A 16,293-nucleotide genomic window follows, 5' to 3' on the forward strand; every position below is an offset into this window, starting at 1 on the left:
CTTTATACACTCAGAACTCCTCAGGTGACCCCTTGGGAACCATCATATCTGCGTGTGTTCGCAGAGCAGAAGAATTGAGAGAGATAGAAAGGGAAAAATGGCCTTTTTTGGTAGTTAGCTTTTGACTGTATGATGCAGTTTCTTTTCTGCTATGGATATTGGCTCCTTGGGAAGATTCTTACATTAGCTGATTCAGCTTTGCCAGAGCTGCTGAGGATAGGAAGAAACTTGGGCAAACTTTACTGGATGAGCAACTTTGACAAAGTTAGGAAATGCCTAGGCAACATTTCAGAAGGTTTTTCAGGCCTGTCCAAGTGCACCCTGTACTCTTCACTGCCATAAAACCATTTCACAAATGAAGAAGTGAGAACTGATGTGATAAAGAGGCATTTGTATATTATATATGGCATATGGGGAACTAAATCCAGGAGTGCTGCCAGAGTTATTCTGAGGAAGTGTTTTATTCGCCTTTTAGACAGGGAGTATGACAGTATTTGCTTTTGCCTCTTGTTTTGATGCAAAGAGATGAGTGACTGATGCTTCTGTTTTTAAGTTCTCCTGTCTCTATTCTTTTGTACCACGACTCAGCCACAACTGAATGAAAGCAAACCTCATACTTAAGAGATGCTGTGCAAAGCAGTGGTAAAAAGATAATCCTAATCTTCATTAACACAGATATTCTTTTTCAGTGACTTGGCAGAGGCCGAAGGTCATGCATGTTCTTCTTCAGATTTGAGATTAAAATTTCACTAAAAAGTTGAAGGAAGTATTGCCTTTATGTTTTTTTTTTTTTTTCTTTCCTCAGTTTAGAAAGAGGTAGTAGCAAGTGGGGATGGAAGTAACCTGACAATACAGCAGCATTATTTTATACATTTACTAGTAGCAGAGAGAGAAATGACTACATCAATAATCAATCCAATCCCAATAGTCAGCCATCTGAGCAACTGGAAATTTTCCAGTTCTAGGAGTCAGAAGACACTGGTGAAATTTTGACATATTGTTGCAATGTGGGCGACAGAAGCCAACGGTTGTGGGTTTTAAGTACATTGGGGGTTTTAAGTACAGTGGGTTAAAACCCACTTCTAAGTGGGTTTTAAGTACATTGGGGGATTGAGCAACGTGGTGGCAGGAGTTGTCTCCTATTAAATATAAAATAGTTTTTATAGCATATTGCTAAAATTGACAATGTTGTGCATGTACCTTTGACCTTGGAGGCTTACCTGAAGGAAAAAGGATTTTGTGGCATGGTGGCTGCTAAAAGGCTGGCAAAAGGATAAGGTAGTGGAGAACTTTATAATAGAATAAAGTAGTTGCATTTAGAAATGACATTCCAGTCACTTTAATGAGGGGGTGTATGCACACCAGGCAGTGAGCAATGAGTGCGTGGTCTTTCTTTCCCACAGTTCAGAGACATTTCCTTCCTTTACCCCCATACAGGGCGTGAGGTATACAGCCCTGAAGAGGGTGTAGCAAAGAAAAAGTACCAACACTGCTGCATATCCACAGTTTCCTGACTGACAACAAAATTCTCCTGAGTTTGAAGGCAAGGTAAGACTTATCTGACTGATCTTCTGACCAAACTCTTTAATTTAATGATTATCACTTCCATTATTCCCAAGTAGAATATTAACTGCAGGAATAATATTCAGGACATGTTTTCCACAGAATCACATATATTCAAGCACAAGAGGAGGGAGTGAGTCATGAGTCTGGTTTTAAAAATAAGCTGGCAATTTTCTAAAGCTACCCAGATATCGCTTTTCATAGAGAAAGCTGAAAAATATCTGAGGTATTTGGAGCTGGCATGCTGATCTCAAACATTAGTTACTCAAAATATTTTATTTGTAGACAAGCAGCGGAGAGGAGAGGAACCTCCCTTCCCCCCCTCCCCAAACATGTGACAAGAAATAAGTCAAGCTGTATGCGTATTATTGTAGCTTTTCTTTAAAGAGAAAACATTTTCCTTATGCTGGAGACAATTGTTTAGTATGTTAAATTATGTGCTGCAATCTGGAAAGTAAATCCTTCCATAAAGCTGTCAGTGTAGATCATAAGCCTGCTCACCTTAACAGCATTCTTTTAAGTTTCTAAAAAATTCTTCTGGTACAACGTGCATTGCACACTGTCTGTAAGTGTTTTATGTGAATGATGCTTAGGTAATGTGTCCCCATATTACACTGTCTTTAACAGACTTCTAGTCATTGCACCTCTGACAATACAGAAGGTGGGTGCCACTAAATGCAGCATAATGAATTATAGGCAGATGAGCCTCAATGTGAATATCTTTTATTTCCCTTCCTGTTTGTCAGTACACTGGTAGCATGCATCATGAATAAAATGCTCATTTTCAAGGCATACTAGAGATAAAGTTCTGAGGACAGATGCTGAGGATTAATTTTCATGAAAAAAAATGGAGGACCAAATAAAAACAGTTAAGGAATGAAATATGCCTGCTATTTCCCTAGTAAAATAAGTTATTCTACAGACTGCATTGATGCGCTTGAAAAAGAAGAGTAAAACACTTGTAAGAGAGATTGTCATCAGTATTTTATGTGTAAGACTTCATCTTTAAAGTAATTATTGTAAGTATGAAAGCTCGTGAGTTCTTTGTCCTTTAAATTTTAAACTGGGAATGAGAGCTGAACTCTGATTTTCACCTTTGAAAATCTGACTTAAATACCTTAACTAGGTAATCAAGAAGAGTCAAAGATGAACTAAGCTCCAAACAGCCTTTTGGCTTTGAAGATTTTTTACATCTGTAATAATAAAACATACAGTTTTATCCTACTGGGCCTGTTGACTCAGGATCAGAGAGGAGTCTTTCCATCAGTTTTGGAATTACAGATTCTTGATTTGACACTGCAGACCTCTTCAGATCTATCACATCACAAATTGATGGAGGAGATGGAGATGTAGACTTTATGGATGTTCTTATATCCCCAAATATTCAAATTAATAAAAAATATTCAAAAGTTGAGAGAAAAAAACCATTGAATTATAGGATCTATTTCTAGAGTAAAATCTATCATTTATAATAAAATTGGTGTCTGAAGTGAGTATTCCAAAAGCAGAAGGCTATTATTTCATATAAATGTGAAGCCTAAAATAATGTTTAGAAAGCTGCCTTTTCTTCTGCCTACCCATAAATCAGAGTTCAGTTCAATTCCACTGAAAGACTAGAAGTGCTTTCAGAAGGAGCCAGTTTGGAGCCCAAGAGAGTAATGAAGAAAGAGTTGAAATGTATAGCTTAAAAGGCCAATATCTAGTTATAAGACTCTTTCTAAAAGAGGAAATTAGTGCATATTTGTTCTCTTTTTTTTTGGGGGGGGGCAATGCATTTAATTTAATTTAAACACAATATAATTCAGTTAAATAAAACATGTTTAAGTTGCTCAAGTAAATACTATTACCTACTGCCTGTGGAAGAAACTTTTTGACACAATATGATCATTAAACCATACTGGATACAGAGATACCTGAAAAGATAAGAAGTAATAATTACATGTTAGTACCAACACCAACTTTAGAACTTAAGTATTCTTTTTCCCACAGGTGTAGCTAGAAGCCATGAATTAAGAGTGTGAAGGTTAAATGATCTCCTGATCCTTAGAGCTGACCTGTCACATCAACCTGGATGCTTATTAGAAATGTGCAGTGGCAAAATCTGTTCAGCAGTTGCCTATAGAGTAACTGTTCTATGAATAAAAGGGCAATTTCAGGCCCTGTGGCAGGACTTTTCATGAATTTCATAAATTTAAATCTAAACTTTTAAGATGCTGGGTATGAGATGCCCATTTAAGATGCCTTGTAGGAACTTGTTGTTTTACTGTAGTTTAAGTTTCTGTATCTCTGAAAATCATTTTCTTTTGAGGTATCAAAAGCTGAGAACTAAAAAGCAACTAGTCATTTCTGAAAATATAGATCTAATGTTACAATACAGATGATTTATTTGTCATAGGGAATATATTTTTAGTATACCTACAGATAAGAACTATGTGACTGATACAGTGTGGATGGTACAAACAACAGCTTAGTTTTTCACAGCGTTTTAGAGAACAGTAGTTCTTTTAAAGTGGAGTTTTATTTGCTAAGAATGGCTTTGAGTTGCACATCTGTTGACTAAAATTTAGAGCTAGTTTTACTACAAAAATGTTGCTGTTTTATGTCACTGGTGATTTGTCACTGGCAATAACAAGAAATTGCTTGTTTTTCCCAGGGAGAAGTGTCTTGCTTCTTGGCTTAACTCTATGGAGGGCCCTAACTTCATGTCTGTCATGCATATCCCTCCTATGCTGCTGTTCCTACCAATTTTTATATCAACTGTTGAACAGTTAATACACTTAATATGCTCTTCCTTCAAAAGATAATGAGTTTTACAGTTGTGTGTCTTTGAAGTATCATTTAGCCAATTGCTTTTGTGCCTGGTTTATTGTAACGTATAATTTTTGAAGCACCAATAAAGTTAAAACTGAAAAACTAAAATGATATTTCTTCAAAGTTCCCCTTCTTGGTAGATTGTTTAGCAACATCATAAATGCATATTTTGCAGCAACTTCTTGTGAAAGCAACTGCACGTTGGCTGGTGTACTAATGGCACAGTGATGCCTGGCTTATTTCAGAGTGATCCTCAATAGAAATATTTAGGTGCCAGTGATTTGATGTGGCCTGCCAATGCATAAATATGAAGCAAAGAACTCTAATGGAGCCATTAAAGGCTCCTATAACCTCCCCTATGTATCAGAATGCCTTAGCCTAATTCTCCCAGGGGAGGACAGACAAGACGTGCTTACTAGCTTGCCAATTTTCTTTTATGTTTACGCTCTCTTATCCCAAGGATATTGACAGCTATAAGTGCCATTTTCAGCAACTGAGCATAGTAATTTGGAGATATCCCCTTAAAAAGGCCAAGTCAGAATTTTGGAGCAACCAATTGAAATTTACATTTTCATAGTTCTTTTGTCTCAGGATATGTTGCTAAAACTGGGTGGAACTTTATGTAGAAGAAGTCTCACGCACTGAGACATGATACAGTGTGTAATGTCTTTACAAACAGAATCACACCCTCTTTTACTCCAGATAAGAAATGGATTTGTGCTTATTCGTTTAGAAATGCACAGGTTACAATGAAAGTAAATATGCAAAGTTTCAACCTCTGTGGCCTTGAGGATGATGGAAGTATGTAGTATTTGCATTTGGAGAAACCTCTTTCCTTTTCAATTTTACTGAAGGCATCTGTGCTTTTTACCAGATTGCATCACTGGTGGAAGAGGAAATTATGATCTTATTGATGTCAGTGAGAAATTATCCAAAGACATCAGTAGGTCATGATTCTTGAGTTACGTGAAAGATTCTAATTGCATTATTTGCTGAAATTCTGCATAGCTGGAAAATGCATTTCATTGAAATCAAACTAGAAGCCAAATACTGGATACAGGAATAAATGACAAATGTGTGTGTTTTATGCAAGTTTGCTTCTGTACTGCATTACTAATGAGTGTTATATCAATTAGTGGTCAGYTGGTAACATTAGAAAAGAGGAGCAGGTATTTAGCTGTCGTGGCCCAGGTACAGTATGGTAGTAGAAGCAGCAGAGTAGAGAGTTTTTAAAGTTGTGGAGTGCTCGGACAGCATGCCAGGCTGGCTGCAGGAAGTCCTGGAGGATTTCTACCTGACTAGCTGGGATTTGTTTCTAGGTTTCCCAAGAGATCCCACTGTTCTTTCTAAGTTCCCCAATCCACCCCACGATTTAACTCCCTTTTGGCTTGTGTATCAGCAGAAGAAGCCTATAATCCCCTACTTGGATTTGGAGGTAATAGGAACTTTTGTGATAATCCTTTCTGGCCTCCTGCATAACACAGGCCTCTGACAGTTACTGCTTTGAGTGTGACAGCATGTCTTGTAGAAAAAATACGTCTGGATTAAAACACTTCTTCTTATGGAGAAGCCACCACAGTCCTTGGTGATCACCTGCAGTATCATTAAATGGTGACTTATTTCTAGTATGACCTCGTGTACTTCCACTCATTTAATCACTATGTAATTTTCTTGGCTCACCTTGAGGATGCGGTGTTCATGTGGCCCACGTGCTGATGGGATAACAACTTGTAGTTTTCTGAAAGTACCTGGTTCGGAAATCAGGGCAATTCTTCAGACTAGAAGTACACACTCTGGGTCAAGCTGTGGCTTATTTGTGTAAGATCACACACTGGGACAGGATACATGAGCCTCTTCACAAAGAGAGTGGCTATTTTTGATGGCGATGAAACTGAAATTTTGTTTTCAAGGCCTTAGTCATGATAAAAATTAACATTCCAGAAAGATACTTCAGAAATTAATTATATTCTCACAAGACAGATCTTTGTTAATAAAATAAGTAATTTGGGCAGTTTTGAAAAAGTAGGTATGGCTAAGCTTTATCATACTTAGTTTTAATTTAGACTATTGAACTTGAATGCTCAGCTGGATATGTTCTGCAGTAAGCGTGTGTGTGATCTCTTTATCTGTGTATGTGTATGTATAAATATATATATTTATATACATGCAACTTCTTCATGTAAAGAAGACAGTGGTGAACTAATAATTATATATGGCAAGATTGAAAAGAGAAAAAGCTACCCAGACAAGGGTGACTGGCTGGTAAAAGACAGCTACCTACTGTTTTCATAGCTCCCACATTACCTGCTCAGAGAATGACACTGGAGAAATTGCTCACATGAGCTCAGATCGATGCTGATATTCTCTGTGGAAACATGTGAGTATGAATATAAATTGTGGAAAATCACTGGGAAAAGTTCGTGTCTCTAATATTCTCTCTTGTCTGCCTCTCATAGGTCAAAGACTGCACAATGCTGGGATATAGTAAGGAAACCCCTCCCATACTGGACAACAAGAATTTAACAGTCTACTGTCCATCTTTGAATCAGCAAGAAATGCCTGGGAAGGTGATGCAAGGGACACTTTTTCTATTTCTCCCATGAAGTGAGACATCAGAGCATAAAAATGTGCCTGTGAAATGATTCCCCAAAATCTAATAAGATGTAAGGTAGGGCTTGTGCCCCATCCTCAAATCAGTTTTTTATTATGTTTGCTTGTCAGAGCAGACCATAAGCAAGTAACATAATAGTCTGAACACAATCATTCCAGACATACCACTACTACTTCCCATGAGAAGCAATTCATAAAGCTGCACCACTGTGCCTTAGGGTTGCTATAAGCCAGAGAAGGCCCCTTGAAGTCTATAGGAATAAAGGTATGCAAGAGAAAATAACAGGGGATGAGGAGAAAGAAACGTTCTGTGATCCTCTGAAACTTCTTGTATCTCAGTGCCAAATCACAGGGCAAGACAGGCAAGTAAATAGAAAGGGAAAGAGTGGGAGGGAAGAGGTCATGGCATCTTAAGTTGAAGAAGAGAAACTATCCAGCCCATTTGCTCCTGTGGCTAATTGATTGACCTCAGAAACTAGCTGAGATGTTGGAGCAGGTAAGGAAATTCCTTTTTCTTAAAAATCGTTATAATGCATTTGTTATTTTGTCTTTTGATTAGGTATTTCATCATAGCAGGTCTAGATATGAGTTAATCCTTACATTTTTCCCCAGTTGTAAAGCCGAGACTTGGCAAACCAATGCAAGAAAACCTTCCCTCCCTATGGGAGTAGCAATCCTTAAATCAGGATGTTGAAATGCTTTAGCAGTGACCAGCACTGTAATCTATTTTTTCCCAGAGTCCGAAGTGGGAGAAAAAGGACATCTGCTTAAATGGAAAAGCTGGCTTGAGAGCTGGTTGCACAAAGATCAGGAGAAAAAAGGTGCCTTTTGGAGGCCAATGTTAGTAGGCATTAAGGTGTTAAGGAACAAGCAAGAGCTCCAAGGAAGTTCATAAAAGCATTGCCAGGAGTATCGGGTGTTTCCAGGAGCTGGTAGAGCTATAACAATTTACTCTCAGGGGTGCTCTACCCAAAAGTTCTTTTAATCTATAAAGCAAGTCTATCAGCCTCACTTAGTTTTCCTATAAGCACATTGTTCTACTGCTAGGTTACAAAAGGGATTTCTTTACCCTTAACCCCTGGGGTGCAGCATGGTTATTAGCCTGTAAAGAAGCTGAGCCCTGGGGAAGGTAATCAGTAGGTTTGAAATTAGTCAACATGCGAAAACGACTTAATTTTAGTCTTGCCAGGAAAGTGTAAGTTAAAGTGTAAGTAGCTTTTTTGTTTGTTGTGAATGTATAACAGAATCTGTAGGTACACTGGGATCACCGCTAGTGTCCTGAAATGGAAGCTAATTACAACAAACAGCACGTCCTTGCTGAACTTTGTCTGTGGGAAGGAATTAATATATTCCTCATGACGTGTGTGTGCCTCTGTGTGTGTATGAGAAAACGTTACTTACACATTGTCCCTCTTGGCGGGATTTTAAATGATATTAAGATTTCGCTTCTGGGCTTCTGTTCCAGTAAAAAACTAGGGAAATTAAGAAGTAAAATATCAAGAGTTTTTATTTAGGGGTAAACCTTTGTCAGCTGCTTGTAAGTAAATTTCAAAACAGTGAAACAAATGTGATTCTCCCCATCTTGCCTCCCCCTAGCACAGTCTTCTCATTGGATCACTTATAGTGTTCTGCCATTTTCCTAGTTATAGAAATGAGTAACCCTGTAGAGTGCCAAACAGCAGCATTTATTCTCCATATGAAATTTTGTGGTTTTTTTTTAATTAACTTTAGTGAAATGGAAAAATTCTGAACAAAGGAGCAGCAGGAAAAGGGTTAATTAAAGTACTTCTGGCTCCAATTAATTTGCTCTGAGCAGTAAAGACCCTAGAGTTTCACATCTGAAAGAGAATGCCTGGGTTACTCATAGCAAACGACCATTATGTGCTAATCTACGATTTATTTTGGAAGGCATAGATTAGAGTAAAAATAGTTAAAGAAAGTCTTTCTTTTCTAAATCATGCAATTTTAATGAAGTCATTGAGGAAGGTTTCTTGGCTGCAACTGACCTTTTCACAGATTTGACAAACAGAGTCCAAACCTAAATTTAAGCACTGGGTGCTGATTTTCAGGCTGGGGAGAACCTGACTGGCAGGATTGCCCCAGCTCCATTGAGTCATTTCTCTGAGAGCTCAGCGCAGAGGATTGCTACTCAACTCCTGAGTGAGGAGGCCAATAATTAAGCTCCAGTTCTCTATCACTGTTTATGTTCACAGTTAAAATCAGAGTAATTCTTTTGAACGTTGGGCTTAACCCACCAGGCTAGAAGGGGAGCAGTGATGTCTGCTTCTGCTCTAAGAAGATGCATTTCTGATTGTTTGGCAGAGCTAAATCTTGGCATTTAATCATCATTTCATCAGGCTAAAATTTATCTGATTCTGAATCAGTCTAATGCCCAAATTCAGAGACAGTCTGGCAGTGCTATTTATAGGGAAAATCATGCATTCCCAGGTTATGAGCTGTAGTACAGACTTTTTCAGTAGTAAACCTTTATACAATTTAGGCAAGCTGATTTTTCAGCAAGTTGTGAGTGCAGACATCACCAGATGTGATGTATGACACATGGTAACAGTTTTACACCATTAATATGTCTTCCTCCCTTCCCGCAACATGTTCATATTCCTTGTTGAGCAGAGCTCACAGATGCATTCCAGTTTCTGAGACTGTGCATATTTTTGCATTTGTTTGCACCCCTTTGTTTTTTCCTGTCCATGAATATTCAAGGAAATGAGTCTACTGGCAGGAATGTTCATGGAAACAGCAAATTATAAGCTCACATTAGATGATATTGCAATGTTCCAAGAGCCTGATTTTGGGACTCACCTCCATCTGGTCATGGAGGAGGGATGAGTCTTTAAAAGAATGTTAAAAAACACTCAGAAATTCAGTTTTGAATTTTTTCGCAAACAGCCTTTAGAAAAAAGTCTTTTCTGGTGCTTTCTGCAACACTAAATCAGGAAAAAAATATTGGCATGCCTGTCCTTCAGAAAATTCCTATCTTCAACAGACCCCTGCTGTTATAAATATGACAACATCTGAGACTTATCATCAGTGTGACAAATTTCATGCAGGTATAGGAATAATGTGAAAGTAAATGCAACGCAGCAGTATTATTACATCTCCAAGGCTGGTTTCCAAGGCTGCTCCTTCAGTGTGTGGATGAGCAGAGGAATAAGAGTCTTGGTGTGCTTTAGGCAGGGAACAGCTGAGAAACACACTCCTTTGCACTGTCACGATCTGTGTGCGTTTCCAGGAAGTTTTGCTCCAACTGGAGCATACTCTGCAGTCTCATGATGCTGCAAGACACAAATGTTGTTTCTTCGTTAGGCTGTTCCCTATTCTTCTCCATGTTGTCTTTTTCTTTTCAGAGCCCATTTACATCAGGTGTTTGAACCCAAACAGGATTAGAGTTCTTCTGCTTGATTGTTTTGGCTTTACTATTTTGACTCTTCTGTCCCTTTTCACTTGTCATTCTTCATGAAGCTGAACATCCCCTTCTTTTTATCATCCTCATTTCATATCTGTCCATCAGCATTAAATGCTCTGTTTTGAGTCTTTGAATGATCAAAACCATTCACTGCCTCTCTGCTGCATCTGTTTTCCTCTGTTACCCATTCTTTCAGTGTTTTTATGATTCATGCAAGATGCAGATGCTTTTTCAATCCTTTCCCTGTGCTTCCTGTAACTCTGTTTTAAATTTTCTAGGCCATCTTTCCATTCATTTCATGATTCCCACACCTCAGATTTTGTTATTAACCTTGAGTATGAGACTTTGTCAAAAATGCTTTCTGAAGTGAAAACAACTTTGTCGTGTCAAACGGAAATTTTCAACTACCTATTAAAGCATGTCATCTTTTTAATCTTGAAGGTCATTACGTTCATTATCTGTAACCACTCACTTTCTGGAGACAGCTACAGCAGTCAGAGGAAAGGGTATTTGAAAATAAAAGTCTCTGAACTGCAAGCTGTGTGTAGTCCCTCTCCCATCCCCCAAAACCAGGCACACTTCTTGCTATTCAGGAAATGAGGCCATCATATTAATGATCCCATCTCTTAAAGCTCTCTTCTCCCCTGCATTTGGGAGCTAACCCACCTCTTTATAGTTTGCCCATCCTTGCTGTAGAAATCTGAAGATGGTTTACTGGGAACTGGGCAGCCCCAGTTGTGGAAAGGATAAGTGAGTCTGGTCCATCTGCAGTGTGTTTTGAGTGGGGACCCAAGCCAGTGCTTGAGCACAGTTATGTCAGGACACAAATTGGATGTTGCTATAGACTTTAAACAAGGCTTGGGGCAGTTCTGAGCTGAAAGGTGGGACCCTTGGTACAGTCGCTAGCTCTATGTTATTGTAACACACTTGCTTATGCAGCTGAGCAGGCTGAAGGGAGCTTGGCCTATTTTGCCCTCAAGTATGTACTCCAGAGCCTGGCTAATTTACATGATTTAGTCTTTAAAGGCGCAAGACATGATTTCATTTTGCTATTTGCTTTTAATACATGAATGCAACCCAGACAGCCTTGTCCAACTCTGCTTTATTTCATGGTGCTGTCTGCTCAGGGGTGTTTGAACAGAATTTAGCTTTTGAACTGCCATGCTTCAATATGCCTCTTGGCTGAAAGTGATGCAGTAAAACCCAGAGTTCATAACAACCTTTCTATGTCAAAACATTAAAGTTTTACGTTTGTCTAATATACTTTTACTTGGACCTTAGAACTCTCATAGAGCATTTGCACATGTTGCCAATTTTACCCGTTCTCCAGTACAAAGAATCCTAGTTATTACTGTGTCTGACACTTTGGGCAATGAATTTCATGGTAATTATTGTTCTCACCCTTTGCTTTCCTCCCTCATATAACATTGCCTGACACTTACTATAATTAACCAGAAAAGCTTAAATATTATCCATGATTCACCAATTTCTGCCAGAGCTAAACATTATTCCTCTTCCCATGTCTGACTGGTTAAGATGCTAGATGCTCTCCACACCATTGTGGCCAATACAAGCTGAAAGTGATCTGCCTCTTGGCTGGTCAATATTTTTTGTCACCTGATATTAAAAACATGTTGAATTAACTGTCATGGACTTAAATGAATGTTGTTAATCATGCTCATATTTTTCAGATTGTTTAGAAAAATAGCCACGTTCTTAATGGAATGTGCTGAAGGATGAGGACCACTGCTGCACAATGTATTGAGTACTGTAAAATTCTCTGTTTGAAAGTTAGTCCTTGGATGATCAGAGAATAAGGTGAACCCAAACAATTGCAGGCCTTTTTCCTGGGTAAATTTGAGGCTTTGCTATCTTGAATAGAGTCCATGATGGAATCCAAAGTGATTATTTTGCCCTGAAAAACTTTGCATTGTTTCAATCCAAGCAGACCATCTTCTCTGTCATTCCATATAGCAAAGGTAAAACTTGTATAATCCTAAGGCGGAGTACCAGGAAGTCCCAGAAAATCCATGTTTTTAAGAGTTTTCCAACTTCTCAAGTTGGGTTGACAGCCATTCATATGAGAAATGTGCTCTGCTTTGGAGGTTTAAGAAGACACTCTAGATATTTTGCATAATTCTCTGTTTGCATACATTTGGAGAAAGGGACTTGATAAAGAGTTAGAAAAACTGTAAACTAAGGTGTAATGAACTCCTTACTCAGCAACAACCAAAGTGAGGTCAGGAAATCATTCCTGTGGCAAACATTTGCTTGTTGAATGTGTGCTAGGCCACTCCAACATCCTTGACCAAAAAATCTATAATTACATAACTAGTAAAAAGAACTCAGCAAAAAAATGTTTCCTCTTACCTCCCCTCTCCAAACCTCTGTGTTCCAGAAATTTCACTGGTCTGAAATATAGGTTGAACGACATTTAGTTTTTGATCTGTGGCAAGCTGAGGATGTGCTTTCTCCTGAAAACTAGAAATATGAACTTTGTTCATGCAGGAAAAAAAAATTCTTCATCTGTGCATAAGGAAGGATAATAGTAAAGTCCATGGTGGGCTCTAAATTAGCTAGAAAAGCTCATGCAAAGACCTTGGTGCAATACCAAACAGTTCAGAAAAAGATTCCCTGCTCAGTATTTTTCAACAGTATCAAAAAAGAACAAATAAATAAATTGACAAAAGTAAGTAAAATGTTAGGATGATTAAGAGGAATAAGATGACAAATAATACTGAAAATATTAGAAGGCCATCATCTAAATCATTGGCATGACACTGATATCCTCATCCAGAACAACGTGTACAGTTCTACTGCTGTGACTCAAAGAACTTCTCTAAAAATAAAGACATTCAGAGAAGGACAAGAAGTGTAGTTAGTGGCATGGAAAACTTCCTCAGAAGAAAAGAAAGAAAAGATTGGCTCTCTCTAGAAGAGATTAAAAGAAAAGGAAACAATATCTCTGGTATGCAAATCACTGAACAATAGAGGACGTTTCCGTTCCTATTCACCCTCCAGAGAATGCAGGAATATCTAAATGTTATTCAATTAAATTAAAAGGTGCAAATTCAAAGAAGGATTCCGGTATGATCAACAGTTTGAGGATGAATAACTACAAATATGTGAAGAGAATTTGTTTACATTTACCTGAACATTTAAAAAAAAAAAAGACTGGAAAATTACACAGTTTAGTCAGAGAGGGAAAAATCATTTCAGGCCTTGTTTTAAATGATATCCCTTTCAGGACAGCATTTTGGCAGATTCATTGAACATATGATGACATGCAACCATGAGGACAGATAGACTTATGCATATATTCAAATATTTTTCTGAGTGCTTAGAAAGATGAGCCTGCTTCCACCACTTGCCTGAATCTGGGTTTTATGTGCCTCACTGGTAGCATCAATTGCTTGCTACAGACTAAAGCTAATGTGGATGGGTGGCCTACATTGGTGCAACAGTTTGTGCTTTTCTTCTTTTAGTCATCATTGGCTGATTTAGATAAAGCTCCCAGCTTACCAAGTTCCTGAACTACAGTTCGCCAAAAGCTGGATGGTACATTGGGGACTATACACTCTCTTCATTGCCACAGAGAAGATACCTTTGATTCAACCCATCATGGTTGTTCTCATGTTCTTCAGGAAACAAGAATTTTGCTTTCTGTTTATTATATGCTAGAGAAGTAATGTGAACTCAGTCTTTATGATTTAATGCATAATGCCTGGATTTTAAAATAGTTGGAAAGGAGTCTTTATTATTCTAAAATAGATTTTTTAATATAGATTTTGTCAAATTAATAGTATCTTCATTCATGGATATATTCACAGTAAATAGTTTAATCATTTTTCTAATGCCAGAGTGCCTCTTATCTGATGACTTTTTATGAGCACATTAAAAAAAGAAGGTGGCATATTTGATAAGTCTGTGTGGCTTCCCTAAGAAGGGGAGAGAAGGGAGGGCTGAGGGATTAGAAGTCTGATTAGTGCATAATGAGGAACTTTACTTTCTAAAATAAAGACAGAGTAATTATAAAATGACATATTCACATACTGATGCAGTGACTTTACCAAGGTTGCCATAGAGCTGGAGATCATAAATATGTGGAACTACCGTAAATTCTGACACTGCAGTGAGTTTTATGGGCTGAAATAATCATGTTGTAGAGAACCTGAGCTCTCTGAGAAGTGACTGAACCCTCTGCTTGATGAACCTGTGTGGGAGGGGACACATCCAACAGTGGCATAAATGTCAGTGTTGTCTTGAATGGGACTGTGCCTCAATGCACTAATGTTAGGCCAAAGTCTTCAATTTATTTCTCTTTCCAGTAGGCACTGATAGAGTCGACTCAACGCACAAATAAATAAACTGAAAGACCCTCATTGACTTCAGTGGGAACTGAATTTCTGCATAAGCAGAGATGGGTGTGAATGGTCAGCAATGCTGTCCACAGAAGTCTTGTCCTACAGAACTGAATTATTAATCCTGCTGCCCAGATAAATATCCTGTCTCTCTCAATAAAGAAGAAAGGATAAGATAGCTGCAGGATTGTTTTTTTTTCTTTCTCAAATATTTCATTGGTTATTTTAAAGCATTGAAACATGTGCAACATAAAGTCAGTTAAGCCTAACTCTGTTTTTTATTTGGGTATTTATCCAAATCTCTTTAAATGGAATTTATTTGATACAGCAGACTATTCAGTTCTGTTTGGCATATAATAAATTTTCTGTAGTGTATTATTTAAACCTTATTATGGTTTTATAACCTTAAAGTGGGACCTGGATCTACTAAGGTTTTAATCAGGCAAATGAAGGAGGAGTGTAAAATCTGTTCATGTTGAGATTTTGGTTCATGCAACCAGACTGCCAGAAATACTTGTAAGAATCTTTCTGGACTAGAGGGAGAATCTTCATATATATACAACATGCATCATTAGAAAGGTAAAACAGTAAAAAAAGGTCAATGTGTTTTGGGGAATTCTATCTTTGAAATGACTAAAAGCCCAATTGGTTTCAAGTAACATACATGCACAACTAGCTGCAGATGACCACACCGATAAACCTTCAGCACTTGGGTGGGAAATACTAGTATAAACACAATTTCATACCAATACTCGGACCTTAAATCCTCAGATCATTTTAATCTTTGTGGCTATTATCACCTGTCTCCAGCTTATCCTCTGAAACAAAAGACTGAAGCAGGAGGTAGTAAATTATCTGTGAAAGTTGCAGAAGTGTAGTTTTAAGGCAAAAGAAATGATACAGACTTGAGATGGTCAAAGAAGGGCTGCCTCTCCTTTCTGGGTGATGGTGCTGCTCAGAGTGCAACCCAGGGATGCACTGGGGGGGTCCTGAGCCCTGTGGAGTGGGGACAGGGCAACTCAGGGCTGCAAAACAGCCTCTCCTGGGCTGCTGTGCGCCATCACTGTTGCACCCCTGAGCAGCTGGGCTGCAGAGGTCGTGGCCTTGGCTCTTTTTTTCTCCCAGGAGAAAAGAGTGCCAAAGAGGCACTTTACTCAAAAAGTCCACTGTTGTATGCTATTTTGTATTATAAATTACATATCTGTTTGGGGTAAAAATATATGATATGTATTTATAGTTCTGTATATATTTATTGTAGAGAAGATCCCTCCAGACTTTTCTTCTTGTCTGTATTTGATTGCTTTGTATGAATTTAGCTGGAAAAGGAGCATGTCATAACTGAGGGATAGGGTGGTCCATGCCCACCAGAATCTTGTAACCTTGACGAAGTCTTGCTTTGTCATTTTGTCTTGAAGTGGCATGCAGTGGTGGCATACCACAGCAGAGGTAACCACAAACTTTGCACAAACATAAAGTGCAACATGCTTCCATGAATAAATATATATGTATACATACATATATACG

General features: G+C 38.2%; 1 long non-coding RNA gene across 4 annotated transcripts in view; it reads left to right on the forward strand.

Moving 5' to 3' along the window:
• The window catches only part of LOC112961777, a 31,256-nt gene that overhangs the window by 530 nt on the left and 14,433 nt on the right, over positions 1 to 16,293 (forward strand). For 2 of the 4 annotated variants that reach the window (XR_003252110.1, XR_003252109.1), the window contains exons 3-4: positions 1,438 to 1,548; positions 6,831 to 7,042. This is a non-coding gene — a long non-coding RNA (uncharacterized LOC112961777). Of the gene's footprint in view, positions 1 to 1,437; positions 1,549 to 6,830; positions 7,043 to 13,893; positions 14,383 to 16,293 lie in introns of those variants that run through there. The other 2 variants (XR_003252112.1, XR_003252111.1) reach the window with 2 other exon arrangements.

Source organism: Apteryx rowi, unplaced genomic scaffold (genome assembly GCF_003343035.1).
Source record: "Apteryx rowi isolate R43461 unplaced genomic scaffold, aptRow1 scaffold_138, whole genome shotgun sequence".
Classification (NCBI taxonomy): domain Eukaryota; kingdom Metazoa; phylum Chordata; class Aves; order Apterygiformes; family Apterygidae; genus Apteryx; species Apteryx rowi.